This window comes from Balaenoptera physalus (genome assembly GCF_965194825.1).
Source record: "Balaenoptera physalus genome assembly, chromosome: 7".
Classification (NCBI taxonomy): domain Eukaryota; kingdom Metazoa; phylum Chordata; class Mammalia; order Artiodactyla; family Balaenopteridae; genus Balaenoptera; species Balaenoptera physalus.
In genome coordinates, this window is record NC_138886.1 from 32,483,962 (window position 1) to 32,498,882 (window position 14,921).

The 14,921-nt window shown below is 39.5% G+C and overlaps 2 long non-coding RNA genes across 4 annotated transcripts in view; one reads left to right on the forward strand and one right to left on the reverse strand.

Moving 5' to 3' along the window:
- The window catches only part of LOC309663976, a 307,408-nt gene that overhangs the window by 255,113 nt on the left and 37,374 nt on the right, over positions 1-14,921 (forward strand). The window lies entirely within an intron of this gene.
- LOC309663981 overlaps positions 12,430-14,921 on the reverse strand; it is a 173,303-nt gene continuing 170,811 nt past the window's right edge. Inside the window, exon 4 of the long non-coding RNA XR_014265538.1 lies at positions 12,430-12,706. This is a non-coding gene — a long non-coding RNA (uncharacterized lncRNA). The remainder of the gene's footprint in view (positions 12,707-14,921) is intronic.

Sequence of the window (14,921 nt, forward strand, 5' to 3'; positions counted from 1 at the left end):
CTTACCATTTATTGCCTCTTCCTTCCTCAGCCTCAAAGGATGTGTATCCTTGATGCCACTTTCTCCTCTTATACATTTTTTACTAGTCACTGCCTCTTATTCCTTTCCATGGAATCTTTTTCCTCAGAATATGAAATGGTCAAGTTTTTTCCAATCCTAAAAAGGAAACAAACTAAACAGAACAAAAAGCCTCACCAAAACATAAATGCCTTTACCCCATGTTCACCTCTAACTGGGTAGCATCTTATCCAAATATCTCAAAAAAGTTGACTACACTCACTGCCTCCAGTTTCCCACCTCTCATTCACTCCTTAACCTGCTGCAGTCTGGCTTCTTGCCCAGTCGCTCCCCTGAAACAGCTGTCCCTGAAATCAATAATAACTTCCTATGGCCAAATCCAATAGATGTTTTTTAGTTTTTACCTTATGAATCTCTTTCTAGTATTTGGTATTATTAATCATTCTTTTCCTTCTTGAAACTCTGAATTTCCTTGCATCATCGTTCTGAGTTTCTAGTATATGGCAGTTCTGTCCCTGCTTCTTTGTAGGTTTCTCTTCTTTCACATATTGGAAGTCATGAGAATTCACACTCTCCCAAAGTGAGTTCTTCTACCTGTATTACTTCTATTGATACCTATAAGTCTCCCTCAACTTCTCTTTCTCCTTTGCTGGCCACATGATATCAATGGTCAAATCCTGCCAACTTAAGTCAGGCTTCATCTCTCTTCTCCTGGACTGCTGCAATGGCCTTCATACAGGCCTCCCTGCTTTCATTTCTATTTACTTCCTGTATATCCTCATCCCATAGTCAACACAATCTAATGAGATATAAATCTGACCAGGCCAAGCCCATGCTTAAAGCATTTAAAAAAATTCCCTAGTATCTATAGAAACATGTCCAGGTTCTTCCCATACAAGAGCTCCCATGATCTAATATCTGCAGATGTCTTTGGCATCACTGATCAGGCCTCCCTGCCTGATCGTTTTTGCTTCTGCAACAATTAACTGCACAGAGTCCACACCTGACACCACCCCAACCATGCAGGCCTCGGTGCCTTTGCTTGTGTTCTTCCTTTGCCTGGAATTCCTATCATTTTTTGTCTATCCTTTGCTTGGCTGAATCCCACTCATTCTTTAAGACTCTGCTCACAAGTCCTCCACAAGCCCCTTGGCTGATATATGAGCCTTTCTCAGAGCTTCCATAATACTCATATGTATTTATATCTTCTCAGATTGCTTTACACTGGCTTCTCTGCCCATCCGTCCACTGTATTGTTAGCTTCTTGAGGTCTCATTCAGCCTTGTGTCCCTCTTGACCAGTCAAGTGTCAGGTGTCTAGAAGGTGCTTGGAAAGAGCTTTGAATTTGGAATTAAGAACCAGGGATCAAATCCTTTCTTTTCCATGCATTATCCCTGTTACATAGATAAGTCTCCTTCCCTGTCTGTCACACTTCCTTATCTATAATTATTCTACTTACCTTTCAAGGAAAAATTAAATATCAAATGAGATAATGTAAATTTTCTTTGTAAACTGCAAAGTACTATGAAAATGTTTTATTATTGATACATATAATTTGCAGAAATACATAGTGAAAAGAAGATCTAACACAACATTATGGATCCTGTACAGATGTTAACAAGATTTCATATTCATTCAAAAATCTACGTAAGCATTTTTATGTCAGTGTGGTAGTCTGCAAAGAACAGTGAAGGGATTCTCTTTGTTTTAAAAACCTGGTCAATGTGCCTAGAGGTGCTAGAATTGGACTTAGGAAAATAATCAGCTAATATTACTTAAGCTTGACAAAAGCACTAATTTAGCTTCCACATTAGCAGGTCATGAATCTCCTGACAGTCTTAAGAACTTACAACATCACATCTTCTTTCCTCTGTGCCTCAGACTGTGCCTTCTGCCCAACTCTTCCAACTCTTTACATGCTTCTCAATTCTGTGTGAAATCAGGCCATGGAGAAGGGATGATTCAGATGAGATTTCACACACCAACCTGACTTACCTTAAGTGAATACATGTCATTTATCCAATTCTTTCTTTATTGCTTAGCAAAAGAGAAGGAAAAGTTGTTCCACTCTGGAAGAACAACTCCCAATTCAGATAAGTGGAATTAGAAATAAATGACAAAGCAATCATTAGGAGTGATCTGTTCTAATGGGTCAAATCCTTTATAGAAAATTGGAGCTGAAAAACTCCTAGTTCCAGGTTGTGCAACAAAAACTTCAAGGAAGTAAAAGCATTAGCCAAGAGGAATATAAACATTTCACCTTCATGAGGAAGAGGTGGGGCAGTGCAGGTGCTCCCAGAAAAGGTGTAAGTTCTATGGGGGACAGGCATAACCCCAAACCTGGGCTTTGGAGGTAGTGACCTGGCTCTGCCACCTACCAATCAGACAGTCTTTAGCAGGTTATTTTATCTGTTCGGACTTCAGTTTCCTCATATGTCCCATGGGGATCAATCACAAGGCATCTCATAGAGTGGTTGAAAGAGAGAGAGGGAGGGAGAAAACCAGACCTATATTCAATAAATAGTAGATATTATTTTAATTAAAGTTAAATTTATTTGAAGGAAAGTGAAAATACAGGGGAATAACAAAATATTAAATAGATAATGTTGGGCCCAGATTGTGCCACTCTTGAATTCCAGGTTACAAAGTTTAGATTTTGTTAAGACAATGGGGAGACTTTGCAGGTTTTGAGAAGGAGTGTGTTGTGACACAATGACAGATGTGCTTTTTGAAGATTGATCTGGAAGAAGTGTATAGAGGGAGATTAAAGGGAAATATCAGGAGGCAGAAGAACCAGCTAGGAAGCTATCATTTTAATCCAGTGAGACCTGATGAAGTCTGACCTAGGGCAGTGGTAATGTGGATGGAGAAGACGGATGTACTGGGATAGAACTGGCAAAAGAGAGTTGTTAAAGATGGCTCCCGTGTTTCACACCTTTGTGACTGGGAGGACAGTGGTGCTCTTTATTTCAGAAACAGGAAGCATAGGCAGGGGAGTGGGTTCGGGAGGGTCTGTAATTTAGTGTAATTTAGCATTGGTCTTAGGTGTTGTAGGTGCTGGTAATCTATCAAGGAAGAAAGAGCTAACAGGCATTTGGGTATAATAACTCTCTAGCACCCTGTGATCAATAGTTAAGTATACTTCATTGGACTATTTGTTCCTATTTCAAAAGAATCCATATCTGATTTTTTTAAAATGCAATCAGTAGGAATATAGGATTCACCAGCAGAAACACCCACTATAGAAAACCTGGCTGGAAGTGACTCCTTAGGACTTTCCAGCTCAACTGCTGTGCCACCCAGGTTAATCACATTTGTTTGCTGCTAAAAAGATGTTTGAATCCAGGCAGGATCCCATGCAAACTCTTCTATCTCTTCTTCCTAGAGTGTCTGTGTTCTACTCCCCACCCAAACTGGCTGAAAGCATGAGCATCTGATCCTCGTACAACCTTGTTGAACAGTCTGTTCCTTCGTTCTCCTTATCAAAGAACTCAGCCTGGTTATAGAGGCTCAGGCTCCCCAGGGAAAGCCATGCTGAGACCTAGTGTCACATCCACCTTATCTGTGTTGTACTATTCTGTCCTTCTTTAAACTCTTCATCTGTTTTCCTGATACCGAGGTGAGGCTTAATGGTCTGTAATCCCCAGGTTCCCAGCGGTGCCTCTGGGAGAGATTGGGCCCATACTAACAACTTTCCAATTTCTGGCAACAGTGTCTCTTGTAACCCCATTTCTCTGTTGACCATTTCACACTTCATATCCATCCAAACCCCAGAGTCCCACTGTCCTTACTGGTCATGTCCAGCTCCCAAAGATATATATATATTGAAATATATATATATATATTTTTGAGAGAAGCTTAGTGTATTAATTTATTTTAAAACGTGTATTTGGATTTATTGTGTGCACAGCATTGAACTAGACAATGCTGGAGGCCTCCTCAAGATGAAGGAAACATATAGTTTCTGGTTTTCAAATGATGTTAAGAACCAGATTGACATGTACACAAATGAGACAAGTGAGGCTGGGTAGGGGTAAGCATGAGGAGGAGGAGGGTGGAAAGCTAAGCATGAGTTAAATCTGCAATGTATCAGCTGCAAGACGTAAATTTTATAGTGAAGATAGGGTACTTATAGAGAAAGGCTGATGGTAAAGTCCAAGAAGGCTCTAGGGACAGGCAGAGGGCCCATTTCAATGCCATCTCTGAGACCTATTAAGTGTAGAGTGTCCTCTTAGGCTAGAAGAGTAGTCCACAGTTCTGGTCGAAAGGGACATTTTGCGTAAGTGAAAACAGGGCAAACACATAAAAAAGTAGCTGAAACACTATCTTTAATGATATATAAAGGAGATCAAGACAGTGCACTGCTTAAGTGATTGTTTTTAGTTTAAATCTAGGACTCAAGTAAGGTTTCTGCTAATTAATTTTTTGTACTTTGTTTTCAGACTGAGGATCTCATTAATGCATCCTCTAATGGAAGACACATTTTATGTAATATTCCTTGTGTGCAGAATGTGTATGCATTTATTGCACATGTAGTTTACGCTTTCTTTTTTGATCCTCATACCCACCTTATCAACAGGGCAGATCTTAGCTCAAAAATTATGAGACTTGTTCCAGTTTCTCCCTAACCAGAGGGTAATTATCTGGAAGTTAAGGAACATTTTGTGTCTCTAAGGGCCATAAAAGGGCTGAACTGAAAAGTTTGAGACAGAGATGCTGCAAAAATCTCAAAAGCTTTCCTCAGTTCTGTGCTCTTATTAAAGAACAGAATAGCAACCAATGTTTGGGTAAAGCAGGTCACCTGGGACTACATCCAAAGTAACACCTCTGATGCTAAAGACATTTCTAGAACCCTGAGGTTCTGAGAGGAGGTTTCAGCAGGATCAGAAATTCAGAAATTTCTGAGTTCATGAAGAAGAATGAAGACTCAAGTCCACAGGTCCAGGGCTAATGAGGGATGAAGCCAGAGGTAGGGTCAATGGATTCATAGCTGTAAGATCACCGATGTGTGCTCTTCCTTCAAAGGATGTCTTTAGCCTCAACTGCTTTTATCTTTAGATTTTTATGACCCATCTCATTGTCCTGACCCTGAGGACAGGGATTCAGAGACCTTATGGGAGTTTAAAGCAGTTAAAACATCTCTGAGTCCTCTAAGTAGAGACATATCTTTATCAGTGTCCATGCCCTCATAAGCCCAGGCTGGGTTCTTTAGTGGGACTTGAGGTTCAGTAATGGGGACAATATCCACAGCGATCCTGATATACTGTATTCCACAGGTGACAGTGAGGGTTATGCAAGGTACATCTTCTTGGGAAGAGTTCTCCTTCTCCAGGACAGGGTAAAAAAAGGTGGCAGCCAATTAATTAAGTTTAAGGATTCTAATTTAACTTAAGACACTGGCTCTTAAACCAAATGAGACAAAGCATGGCAACAGTACCTGAAGCCTGTACTAAGCATGGACCATTGACGGTGTTAGATGTTATTTTGGCCTAGGACCCAGGAAAGCATAAATTTTGTCTTAGCTCAGCCTCTTCTTTTTCTTATGTATTTACAAAGATATACATTTATAAAGAGCAAAGGCAAACTTACATTTTACTGTTAGCTGGGATTGAGACCCAATCCAGCACAGAGAGCTTTGGCAGGCTGGGCTGGAGCACTTTTCCTCAAGGCATGTAGAACTCAGGAGTTTCAGCCAAGGGTCAATTCAACATGCTTGTTAACACAGGGCAAAAATAAGCAGAGAGAAATAGACTTATCTAGGTGCCAAGCTAAACCACCTGGGCAGTAGCCTCAGGACTCTTGCTGTTAAATTTATTAGTTTTTTTATTCTATGTTTCAAGCCTTTGTCTTGAAAAAAAATCATTGCCTTCTTCAAGGTCTCAAAGGTTTTTGTTGGTTGTTTTTTTTTTAGAGCATCTGAATTTGGAACCTCTGGAATAACTTATTTATTGATTGATTGATTGATTGATTGATTGATTGCTGTGTTAGGTTCCCGCCGCTGCGTGCAGGCCCCCTCCAGTTGCAGCGAGCGGGGGTCACTCTTCGTTGCGGTGCGCGGGCTTCTCATTGTCGTGGCCTCTCCAGCTGTGAAGCACGGGCTCTAGGCACGTGGGCTTCAGTAGTTGCAGCACGTGGGCTCAGTAGTTGTGGCTCGCAGGCACTAGAGCGCAGGCTCAGCAGCCCTGGTGCACGGGCCTAGTTGCTCCACGTCATGTGGGATCTTTCCGGACCAGGGCTCGAACCCGTGTCCCCTGCATTGGCAGGCAGACTCTCAATCACTGCACCACCAGGGAAGCCCTCAAAGGTTTTTTCTTATGTTTTCCTCTAGGAGTTTTATAGTTTTAGTTTTATATTTTGTTCTGTGATCTATTTCTAGTTAATTTTTGGTATGATATGAGGTAAGGGTTGAGGTTCATTTTTTTCCCGTATAGATATTCAGTAATTCCTGCAACGTTTGTTGAAGATTGCCCTTTCCCCATTGAATTACCTTGTCACCTTTTTGAAGATGTATATGTGTGAACTGTCTAATCTGGTCCGTTGATCCATTTTTCTATCCTTACATCAATATCACACAGTCTTGATTACTATAGTTTTACAGTAAGTCTTGAACTCAGGTAGGGTAAGTCTTCCAACTTTGTACTTCTTTTTCAAAATTGTTTTGAATATTCTAGATCATTTGCAATTCCATATACATTTTAGAATCAGTGTGTCAATTTCGACAAAAAAAGACTGCTGAGGTTTTGACAGGGAACACTGAATCCACAATCAATCTGGAGAAAACTGATACCTTAACAATATTGAGACTTGCAATTCATGAACATATATATATCTCTCAATTTAGGTATTGTCAATTTATCATAACAACATTTTGTAGTTTTCAATGTACAGGTCTTGCATATATGTATTAAATATATTCCTATTTCATTTTTTAAAGTGTAAGTGATACTGTTTCTTTGATTTTTGTTTTCTAATTTTTCACTGATATTCTATAAAAATACAATTGATTTTATATATTTTCCTTATAACCATGACCTTGCTAGATTTGTTTATTAGTTCTAGAAGATTTTTTTTATAGATTTCTTACGATTTTCTGCATACATAATTATGTTGTATTTCACATGGCGTTTTTTAAAGCAATGATATTACCTGCTTGAAAAAGTGGCCCAATTCTTGTCTTGGGAACTGACCAATAATTACTATTTCCTCATCTTTGGGAAAATCATAGAAGATATCCATGGATGAGGGCATGTTGATTACACAATGACTCAGTAACCAGCAGTCACTGATTTCCCTGATTGAGGAGAATGTGAAAGAGCTTGGGAAATGCCTGTTGGTGTACCTCCTTAAGAAAGAGGTAGACAGGGTAGGAGAATAAAGACCAAAGAGAAAATCAAAGAGTAAAGGATTTTAAGGGACTGTGGGTTGTACCAGTCCTCCAATCAGGAGAGGACTGACTTCTTGAAGCATGTGTCTGGGCTGTGGCAGAGTCTGCTAAGATATCCCACTCTTAATGAATCATTTGTGTGGGCAAATGTTATCATCAGTATCTCCAGGGATTCTTCTGTGCTGAATAGGACACTGCAGAACTTATGGGTGCTGGCACAGCTCTCTCCTCTGTTTCTTCAGGTCATTATTTGCAAGAATAACTTGGAAGAAGTAGGGTTATCTGGGAGGTGAATGACTGCCTAAGACATGTCTGAGAATGGAATTTGGATTTGGAGATCTACTATTAGAAATCATGAGCTCTTGGTTTGAGATACAGTTGTCATGGCATTTTGAAAAGATCAAGGGCTTTGGAGTTAGACAAACCAGGGTTCAACTCTCACTTCTGATGGATGTTCTCCATTTTCCTTCAGACCCACTTTCCACCCTTCACCTTGCTCTGTGTGCTGGGAGGCTGACCCAAAGTTTATCCTTTTGCTTCTTGTTGGGTTTAGCCAGTGGGAGGTTCTGGCAGGTAATTTGAGGGTGGGAAGTGAGGTCAGGATATTTACTATCCCAGCTCCCCCTCTGCTGGGTTGCTGTTTGGCTGTGGCTGCTCCCGACAGGTGTCCCTCTCCTACAGCTTTCGCTCCAGGTTCTAGTAACCACTGACCCTTCTTTCCCTTCATGCCCAAGGATAGTGAAAGCTTTCTGCTATTTCTATCCATGGTTTGCTTTCTCACCCCTTGCAGATTTTCTGTAACTCTGCTCACACCTTAAAATTGTTCCTTCATTAAACTTTCTTTAATCATCTCTTTTGAGGATGTCATCTGGGCCCTGTTACACCACCCCAGCTCCTTAATAGCTCTGGAACTTTGAGAAAGTTATTTAGGCTCCTGAGTGTCAGTTTTTTCATCTATAAAGTGGGAATGAAAATACATATATGAGAGAATACATGTAAACAGCACATAGTAGCTACCTAGTAAGTGGTACCTGTCATCATCATTGGTAGTAACTATTATCACATGAGGACTGGCAAGCTCATGATGTCCCCATGACTATTCAGATAAAGTTGTAGAGCTGTTTATTACTTATGCAGAAGTGTTACGACTGAAGGGAGGAATCTCAGGGAATGAAAGGTGAAGACTGGGCAAGGGGTTGGAAAGACTTTTTAGTACTATGAAATAGCATAATTTTGATATTTTAATACCAGAAGGGATATAGCTTTAGGGTCTCAGAGACTTGATGGGAGGATCCTCATACCTGAATATGGCAATGGAGGTGTTCACTTTGTTGAAGAGGAGAAGATTTTCAGAAGAGTCATGGTAGTGCCACATATCACAAGACAAATCATTGAACAGAGATGCATTGAGCTCTGAGTCAAATCTTGAGAAAGGCAGAAGTATAAAAGAAAAGTTGTTACTGACATGGGGCATCCTGTAGATCTTCCAGCCAGATGGAAGAAATGAATCCCTGACCCAGATTGCAGGTCTGGTTAAGGAAGCAAGGTGTATGGGTATTGTATCTTGATTGTTCCTGCTTATATATATATCATCACTTGATGCCCACTGCTACTCCAGCTGGCTGATCCTTTCCTTCCTCCATGTCTCAGTCTCTTAGAGGAGCCCACAACCCATTTTGGCAGAAGTCTCTTTGAGTTGACTCAGTGTTCCCTTCTTTCCAGGCCACACATGTCTGCCTGGATAGAGGGGTCAGAGTGGGTTGAAGTAAAAACTCCCCATCTTGGTACTTGGAACCTCTCTCCTCACAGACCCTCAGGCTCCATCACTGAGTCTGACAAGTCATGCAAGGCTTCTCTTCTTTTGAAGTAAATGATCTCCAAGAGACCCTGCAAGTCCTCTTACAATTAACTTTCTGTTGAGTGCCCCTACCTCACCAGTTATTCTGACATAACCCAAATATCTAAGCTCTTCTCCCCAGGAGGCTCCTCAATTCCCATATAATTCAAAGGATTAAGTTAGAAACCAGACAGTTTCAGAGCTAAGCAAATCTCAGATTCTACCCAGCTTCTAATAAATACTTACTTGCCCTACAATTTTTTCCCTCCCAGCAGGTAGATAAAGGGATGAGACCCTCTTCTGTATTTAATTGTGATCAGAAAGGAGAGAAAATTGAGAGAAAGAGCTTGTGTTAACCAAGGGGAAAAAAGAAATCTAGAGAAAAGATTTGGCTAGCTTGAAATTATAAAGTGATAGATGTCTCACGAGAGTTGGGAAGGTCCCTGTGTGGGCATTTTGTGTATGAAATTGCGTACAATCCTGATGAAGAAGAAACAGAGTGGTCCCTGAATAGAAAGAATCCTCTGGCTTCACAGCAACTCTCTATGTGAGCTCAGATATTCAAAGGACATGACTAGACACCAAAGAATGAACACAGAGGTTGATGAAGATTTGTGCAAATGACATCAGAAAAGCAAAAGCTCAGGATAAACTGTGACTTGTGGACAATGCTCAGTACGTCATAAAAGACACAAAATTCTGTTTGGAGCAAACTGAAGAGTTAAAAAAAAAAAAAAAGAAGGCAAAAGCAAATGCCTTGGGTAAATGCTTTCAAAGCCGTTTAAAAACTCTTGGCCTTCATTCGCTCTGTCAAGGACAATGACCTTATGAATGGACAGGGTAGAATAAACAGGAGCATAAAAAAGATCAATGAAGGCCAAACTGGTGAAGAGACTGTGAATGAGCCCAACGCTGATTCAAACCTCCTGCCCAGGAACATCGTATTTTAGGGAACTGCGAGACCTTGCAAATGAGATTACTGGGCCATTTTCGGTTATCTTGGAGGAGCTGTGAAAAATGGGGGATGTGTGTCAGGAGACTGGAATCAGCTAAGCACAGTCATGATTCTCTAAAAGGGGAAAAAGTGGGTTATGTAGAGAGATTGTAAACTTAAATGTTTATGGAGACCAGAAAATAAAAAGAGTCAAGTAGGGCAGTTGGAGACTCTAGTGAGCGGGAAAGGGCAGGCTCCCTCTTAAAAGGGCAGCTGTTACTGAGCTCCAGCTGCTTGTTGCCATGCCCAGAAGTGCTAGAACTTCAACATTTTTATGTTAACTTTTGTTATTTTTCAAATGGGAATAGCTATTTAAATTTAAAAAATATATCGCATGGGCTAAATTAAAGATATCTGCAGACAGATAGGGCCAACAGGCCACCAGTTTATGACCTTTGCCCATAGATGTGCCGTCTTGCAGCTAAGAAGCTAGGATAGTCTATTAAAAGATCACCTGGTAAACATTTTAAAGGAACTGATGGTCTTCAGAAGCTGTGTGGGTTTACTAGGACTATCATGCCACATGCTAACCTCTCTCACTTCTTAGATTGGCAGAGGGCTGTGGTACCCTTGGGTGCTCTGATTTCAGCAAGGCTCTGACAAGGAGAGCCATATTCTCCTTGGGAACCAGATGGAGCAGTTCAAATGGAATGTCAGTACTTCTAGGTAGATTCTTAGCTGACTTGAAAAATTATGCTCGAGGTTAATGGACTAATAAACAAGTACTGACCAATAGGAACGGGTCTATACTGTTGTCTTTTTTTTTTTTTTTTTCCCCTCTCTTTTTGGAGGAAGTGATCATAATTTATTTATTTATTTTTTATACAGCAGGTTCTTATTAGTTATCTATTTTATACATATTAGTGTATATATGTCAATCCCAATCTCTATTCTCTTGTCTTTGACCAATTAAATTTTAGAGCCCAGAAATAAACTCAAGAATTGGCTCATGGCTTGATGCCTGCAGGGTACTGTGAGAATATCAACTACTTGATTGTGGCTCAGTATTTTGTAGCCCAGGGGTCAGCAAACTGACCTAGTTTGTATAAATACAGGATTTTGTTAATTGAAGTATAGTTGACTAAAAATATTGTATTGGTTTCAGGTATACAACATAGTGATTCAATATTTTTATAGATTATATACCATTAAAGTTATCACAAAATAATGGCTATATTTCCCTGTGCTGTACAATATATTCGTGTTGCTTATTTATTTTATACATAGTATTTTGTATCTCTTAATATCCTAACCCTAACCATAAAAAAGAATGAAATTCTGCCTTTTGTAATTAAAGTTTTATTGGAACACAGCCACACCCATTATTTTACACACTTTTTCTGGCTGCTTTTGATAGACAACAACAGATGAGTAATTGTGACAGAGACTGGATGGCTAGCAAAATCTAATATACTTACTACCTGTCCCTTCACTAAAAAACTTTGCTGACTTTCTGATGTAGCTAACATCATATTAGTAATCTTAGTGACCTTCTTTTTTTTTTCTTTTTCTTTTTTTAATTTTTAAAATTTTTATTAGCGTATACTTGCTTTACAATATTGTGTTAGTTTCTACCGTACAGCAAGTGAATCAGCTATACGTATACATATATCCCCTCTTTTCTGGATTTCCTTCCCATTTAGGTCACCGCAGAACATTGAGTAGAGTTCCCTATGCTATACAGTAGGTTCTCATCAGTTATCTATTTTATACATAGTATTAACAGTGTATATATGTCAATTCCAATCTCCCAATTTGTCCCACCCCCTCTTCCCCCCTTGGTATCCATACGTTTGTTCTCTACCTCTGTGTCTCTATTTCTGTTTTGTAAATAAGATTGTCTATACCAGCAAAATCTAATACACTTACTATCTGTCCCTTCACTAAAAAACTTTGCTGACTTTCTGATGTAGCTAACATCGTATTAGTAATCTTAGTGACCTTTTACGCTGTTGAATAATGTTGATTAACGTTGGATTTGTCAGTAATGGTCAATAAATGCCCGAAGTCTATGTCATATGAACTGCTATCAAGCCACATCTTCTTTTTTTTTTTAAACATCTTTATTAGAGTATAATTGCTTTACAATGGTGTGTTAGTTTCTGCTTTATAACAAAGTGAATCAGCTATACATATATCCCCATATCTCCTACCTCTTGCATCTCCCTCCCTCCAACCCTCCCTATCCTACCCCTCTAGGTGGTCACAAAGCACAGAGCTGATCTCCCTGTGCTATGCGGCTGCTTCCCACTGCTATATATTTTACATTTGGTAGTGTATGTATGTCCATGCCACTCTCTCACTTTGTCCCAGATTACCCTTCCCCCTCCCTGTGTCCTCAAGTCTATTCTCTAGTAAGTCTGTGTCTTTATTCCTGTCTTGCCCCTAGGTTCTTCATGACCATTTTTTTTTCTTTTTTTTTTAGATTCCATATATATGTGTTAGCATATGGTATTTGTTTTTCTCTTTCTGACTTACTTCACTCTGTATGACAGACTCTGCGTCCATCCACCTCACTACAAATAACTCAATTTCGTTTCTTTTTATAAGCCACATCTTCTTGACTCTTAGATTGAAACAATCAATATAGTGAATCAAAGAGCAGAGTTTAAATTTATTCTTGATAAAAATTCAGCTTGTCATTTCATAATTTTTTGTCCAGTGTGTTGATAATGACTTTGGCTTCATGTCCAATGCATCCCACTTTTGAGGTGGGCCAGGGTGAGCCATGTGAGGTAAGATTCAGAAGCCTCGGCCCAGATTATAGAGTGGTCAGAAGTAGATCTAACCTGAGGACAAGTTCAACATGAGGACCCATGAGAAGAGTTAAGGGTCAAGGTCAAAGAAATCATGTCCATCATCATTGTGATGGACAAAGGCAGAGCAAGAGGTCAGAGGATCAATTAATGCAGAAGTAGGACTGGAAGTGAGATTAACATGAGGGCAAAGCAAGAGAGTTCTGGATTTTGTCTGTTAAGAGGGCAAGGGTGCCCAGAGTGCTCTCTTCCTGGATGCTGGCTACAGGAAGTAATTACATTTAGATGCGTTCTTGAGGATGGGGCCTCCATGATGGGATTAGTATATTTACAGGAAGAGGAAGAGACCAGAGTTCAGTCTCTCTGTCTGGTGAGGACACAGTGTGAAGGCAAACATCTGCAAGCCAAGAAAAGGGATCTTACCAGGAATGAACTCTGCTGGCACCTTGATCTTGGAACCCCTTAGCCGCCAGCACTGTGAGAGATAAATGTCTGTTGTGTACCCCACTTAGTCAATAGTATTTTGTTATAGCAGCCTGAGTTAAGACAGATGTCATCAATTTTACCTTTTAAAAAAAAGTGATAAAAATCACATAACATAAAATTTACCATCTTAACCATTTTTAAGTGTACAGTTCAGTAGTATTAAGTTCATTCACATTGTTGTCCAACAGATCTCCAAATCTTTTTGATCTTTCAAAACTGAAATTCTCTACCCATTAAACAACTCCTCATTTCCTCTCAGTTTTACTTTTTAAAACAAAAAATTATCAAAGCAGCTAAAGAGAAACACCACCAGATATTTAAGAAACTGTACTTCAAAAACAAAAAATAAAGTAGATGCAATTTGGCATATTTTCATTGCTTGCTAATTAGTATCCTCTTTTCCACTTAAGTCTTTGAAGAGAAAAAATGTAATTCCTTCTCCCATTTACATATTTGAGCATTGAGATCTTCAGGGGCTGCGACCCAGAATTTTGACTCTTGGTAGAAGGATCCCACTTAGTGTCCTTCACAGCTATGACTGGCACGTGGAAGAAACCTCAGAGGAGGACATGTCTCTTCTCTGGTGGCATGCCCCAAAGGCTTATTTTTAAAGAACTGACTCCTAATGTCTTCCTTCTTGCTACTGAAGAAATTCCCTAGGGTTTTAGAATTCTTTCTTCCCGGAAAAGGATTTTTTCATACTTTTTTCATATTCTTTCTTATTCACACTCTTTTTTTTCATATTTCTTCCATATGGCTTGACCAAAGCCCATAGAGGAGATTGCTATCACATGCATTCCACATTTTCAAGCATGAAACATGGTCAGTATATTTGCCCTGATGAGAAAGGGCTCTCCAGTTCCTAAAAATTATTTGCAATTCGCCAGTTTATCTACTAAACAATTTCTCCATATGTGCAATTCTCCTGTAAATTTTGGTGTTTTTTAAAATATTATTTATTTATTTATTTTAAAATATTTATTTATTTATTTATTTATTTATTTAGGCTGCTCTGGGTCTTAGTTGCGGCATGTGGGATCTTCGTTATGGCATGTGGACTCCTAGTTGCAGTATGCAAACTCTCAGTTGTGGCAGGCACGCGGGATCTAGTTCCCCGATCAGGGATTGAACCCGGCCCCCTGCATTGGGAGCGAGGTATCTTACCCACTGGACCAGCAGGGAAGTCCCAGTGGTTGTTTTTTTAAAATATAGATTGCTCTTTGAAAGTGCTAGGAGTTATTGATCTCTACACAATGCAACTTTTAAAGTGGAAATATTTTTATATTCTCTGAAAATACATGATGTAAAAAAAATTCAGAGGTTAGAATCCAAATAAAAGTCCTACTGCAATCATACTCTCAGAGGTTGTCCTTTATGTCTTAAAAACGAAAGCAACAAATATTTAAACAGAATTTAACAAGAGCTTTTGTGTATCCGTTCAACAGA